Here is a 4519-nt window from a genome sequence, read left to right as displayed (position 1 = left end):
ATATCCTTGGTGCCTAGGATACATTCTGGGTGGGTGAGAAGCATTTAGAACATTACAGGGCTGTGTAATAGTTGATGTGACAGGGTAAGCAGAGTATGCCCCGAACACTGTGTTCTGCATGCAGGGAGAACTGGAAGGTCAGGAGTCAGGCAGGCGAGGGGAGGAGGAGGTAGGTAATACAGTGTTCTAAGGCCACGATTTTCAAAACACGGTTTGTGACCAGCAGCAGCATCACCAGGGAGCTAACCAGAAATGCAGATTCTCTGGCCCTGCCCTGGACCTTCGGAATCCAAAACCCTGAAAGTGAGAGCTCCGTAATCTGTGTTGTCATAAATGCAGTCATCTAAATGGTTCTGATTCATAGTGAAGAACTTCTACTCTAAACAGCAAATGTAAAAAAAAATCAGAGTAGGCAATCTTGCCATATACCAAGATGTTTAGCACGTTGTGAAGGTGATGGATGAGGTTGAAAAAGAAGCTTGCTTCATGGAAGACCCTGAGAATCATGTTTAAGAGTTTAGAGTTCGTGCTCACTTTGGCAGCACATATACTAAAATTGGAACGATATAGAGAAGATTAGCATGGCCCCTACGCAAGGATGACATGCAAATTCGTGAAGAGTTTAGAGTTCCTTCATTCAGCAGATATTGTGTGCTTGTATTCTTGAAACGTGGTATACAAAATGGAATCCCAGAGCATGGGTTTGTGCTGGTAGTTAAGACACCCACATCTCATATACATGTGGGTGTGAGTTCATCCTCTACTTCTGATTCAGCTTCCTGATGATGCACACCCTCAGAGGCAGCATGTGGTGGGTCAAGTGCTTGAGTCCCTGTTGACTACACAGGAGATCTGGATGGAGTTCTGGGTTTCAGGGGTATTTAGCAAGTGAGTCACTGGATGGATGATCTTTCTGTTTTTCAAATAAATAAAACTTAAAAGACAACAGTAAAAGTAATTCTGTATGATTTTATTTGCATATTATATATTTTTAAAGATTTATTTATTTTTATTGGAAAGTCAGATATACAGAGAGGAGGAGAGAAAGAGAAATATTTTTTTTCCACTGATTCATGTCCCAAGTGACCACAGTGGCTGGAGCTGAGCTGATCTAAAGTCAGGAGCCAGGAGCCAGGCGCCTCTTCCAGGTCTTCTGCGTAAATGCAGGGTCCCAAGGCTTTGGGCCGTCTTCAACTGCTTTCCCAGTCCACAAGCAGGGAGCTAGGTGGAAGGTGGGGTTGCTGGGACACAAACTCACGCCCCTATGGGATCCCAGCCCTTGCAAGGCGAGGACTTTAGCCACTAGGCTACCATGCTGGGCCCTTACATAATATTTTTGCAATAAAACCTATAAATATAGAGAAGTGGTTACTGATATTGGGGTTGGAGGAAAGTGGACATGACTGTGAAAGTGCAGTATGAGGGGTCCTGTGGTGTGGAATTGTGAGCATGTTCTGTATCTTTGTATCAGTGTTTAAATGTGGTGCTTCCTTTAAAATAGCAGAAATGGGGCCTGGTGCGATAGCCTAGCAGTTAAAGTCCTCACCTTGAGCACGGCTGGATCCCATATGGGCACCAGTTCTTATCCTGGCAGCCCCGCTTCCCAACCAGCTTCCTGCTTGTGGCCTGGGAAAGCAGTTGAGGACGGCCCAAAGCCTCGGGACCCTGTACCTGTGTGGGAGACCTGGAGGAGGTTCCTGGCTCCTGGCTTCAAATTGGCTCAGCTCCAGCCATTGCAGTCACTTGGGGAGTGATTCACTGGACGAAAGATCTTCCTTTTTGTCTCTCCTCCTCTCTCTGTATATCTGACTTTGCAATAAAAATGAGTCTTAAAAAAAAAAAGACAGAAACAAGGACACACACACACACAAACACATACACACAGAAGGAGATCTTTCATCTGTTGGTTCACTTCCCAAATAGCCATAGCAGCCAGGATCCCAGAAGTCAATCTGGATCTTTCATATGGGTAGCAGGGACTTCAGCCACCACCTGCTCCTTCTCAGGATATATATATATAGCAGGAAGCTGGATCAGGAGCAGGCGTGAGGCTGGAACCCAGGACCTCCAATGTCGGTTGCTTGGGACTTAAACATTGAACCAAACACCTGCCCCCTTTGGGAAAATCTGGTCAGGGGAGGGAGCTGCAAAGAAGCAGTGTCCTTTTTCTAGGAACAACAGAGGCTCTGTGAAGAACTTTTTGTTGTTTTAAATTTTATGTTTAATGAAGTTTACATAGCTGAGAAGGTTACATGTCCATTTGAACCACCAGGAAGAGTGGCAAGGGTCAAGGAATAGGGGAAAGTGGGTGAGATCATTGTTTCTGCTTTTCTTTTTCTTCTTCCCACATCTGCGGGATGGGGACAGAGAAGGGGAGAAGCTGCATCCAGCATCCCAATCATATCAGAACCTGAAAATGGCGGATGGGCACCTGATGTCATCCCAGAGTCCCTAATGTGGAGCATGCTCTGAGGGTACCACTCAAGTGGTTTCAATGGTTTTGAAATGCTGTTGATTTCATTGCTCCAAGGATGAGGAAATCCTTCCAAGGTCCACTGGCTGACGTAGTCCATCTTAGAGTCTCCATTTACTCAGATACTTGCTGTCAAAGCCTGGCTGGGAGAGCTGTCCAATTTGTGCTGCCCTCCACCCTCTGCTGTGGTATCAGATGTCCTCTGCAGGTCCCAGTCAACTGCCATATCCCTCATGTGCATCTAGCGTGCTATTCACTGCAACATCTTCAGTAACTTAGGAGGCTGAGTTCTGACACATGCACTACATGTCAGACCACGGAATCTGTGATTTTTCTCTGTGGTTGGAGTTCTGAGTCCAGCAATCCAGTTGAGGTGGTGGTGGTGGGGGGTCCCCAAAGAAACCTCAACCAGACCTGATTGACCTGTGTGTGTCAGTATAGGTTCCAGCTACGTCCATTACCTACCTCAGCCTACACACACACACTGGTGGTTACAGTTGTTGGGTCAGTACTATTTCCAGCCCCAACTCTTACATAAACTGAGGGATGATGCAGCCCAGCTCATCCCTGCTCACACGCACATTAGGCCCTCACATACATCAGCAGGAACTGTAGCCTAGTTGGAGTGACCCCCCAGTAACCTCTACCAGGCCCATCCTAGCCCTGGTTCCTGGGCATGTTGGTGTGTGCAGAGGACTGGTGCGGTCTGTCCTACATCCCATTTGACTTTTTAAAAAAATCATTTCTTTAAATTGGAAATCCAGATATACAGAGGAGGAGAGACAGAAAAGATCTTCCATCTATTGATTCACTCCCTAAGTGGTCACAATGGCCAGAGCTGAGTTGGAACTGAAGCCAGGAGCCCAGAACCTATTTTGGGTCTCCCACATGGGTACAGGGTTCCAAGGCTTTGGGCCATTCTCAACTGCTTTCCCAGGCTACAAACAGGAAGCTGGATGGGAAGTGGGGCCACCAGGATTAGAATCAGAACCCATATAGGATCCTGGTGTGCAAGGCGAGGACTTTAGTCGCTAGGCTACTGTGCCGGGCCCCCATTTGACTTTTTAAAAAATATTTATTTATTTTTATTTAAAAGTCATCAGCTTTTAAAAAGATATATAGAGAGGAGATATGCAGAGAGGAGGAGAGACAGAAAGATTTTCCATCCCAAGTGGCTGCAGTGGTCAGGGCTGAGTTGATTCAAAGCCAGGTGCCAGGAACTTCTTCTGGTTCCTGGCAGGTACAGGGTTCCATGGCTGTGGGCCATCATCCACTGGTTTTCCAGCCACAAGCAGGAAGCTGGATGGAAAGTGGTGCTGCTGGATCATGAACCAGCACCCGTATGGGGTCCCTTTAAACTTTTGTACACACCAATGAGTGTTGCAGCCTAGCTCAGCCCAACTGACTCCACTATCCAGCCTATGCTTATGCTGGTGTGTGCTACTGCCTGTCCAGCTAGGCTTGCCCCCAGCCCTGGTTCTAGTGCTCACTAGTGGTAGCTGTAGCCCATCATAGGGGTGCCCAGTTTCTCTACTGTGCCCTCTGCCAGCCCCGGATCTTGCACTTTCTAAGTGGTTTCGTGCTCAGACTTGGTCCCATTCCCAGTACTTGCCAGTTGATGCTGTGGTTCATGCATGTATCATGGATATAGTTGCTTAGCCGTCTGGTCTTCTTAACCCAGTTCAAATATTGGCCAATGGGTGTTGTAGCCATGCCTAGCCTGGCTTGCCCCCAATCCCAGCTGTCATGCTCACCAGTGGGAGTGGTGACCTAGCAGGGGAGCCCCTGACTCACTGCCCCCACAGGTACTGCCTTCCTACCGGACTATCCCCTTTCCCCCTTGTCTTATGTGTGCTGATGAGGTCACCTTCTGACATGGCTGATCTTAACCTTGGCTTTTGCTGGCAGGTGCTGCAACCTGGCCTGGCCCAGCCTGTCCCCAGTTGCAGCTCATGCTGGTGGGTGCTATAGCCTAGCCAATCCCAGCAAGCCAACAGCCCTGGGCCTAATGTGAACTAGCTGGTGTTGTGACCCACACCTGACCTG

General features: G+C 48.0%; 1 non-coding gene across 1 annotated transcript; it reads left to right on the top strand.

Moving 5' to 3' along the window:
- The first annotated feature begins 526 nt into the window (after positions 1-526).
- Positions 527-633, top strand: LOC118760701 (U6 spliceosomal RNA). The gene has a single exon (XR_004996933.1). It is a non-coding gene; the product is annotated as a U6 spliceosomal RNA (small nuclear RNA).
- The last annotated feature ends 3886 nt before the right edge of the window (positions 634-4519 follow it).

This window comes from Ochotona princeps, chromosome 8, assembly GCF_030435755.1.
Source record: "Ochotona princeps isolate mOchPri1 chromosome 8, mOchPri1.hap1, whole genome shotgun sequence".
NCBI classification, from domain to species: Eukaryota; Metazoa; Chordata; class Mammalia; order Lagomorpha; family Ochotonidae; genus Ochotona; species Ochotona princeps.
Note: the sequence above shows the minus strand (reverse complement) of the source record. Positions and strands in the feature narration are given on the sequence as shown.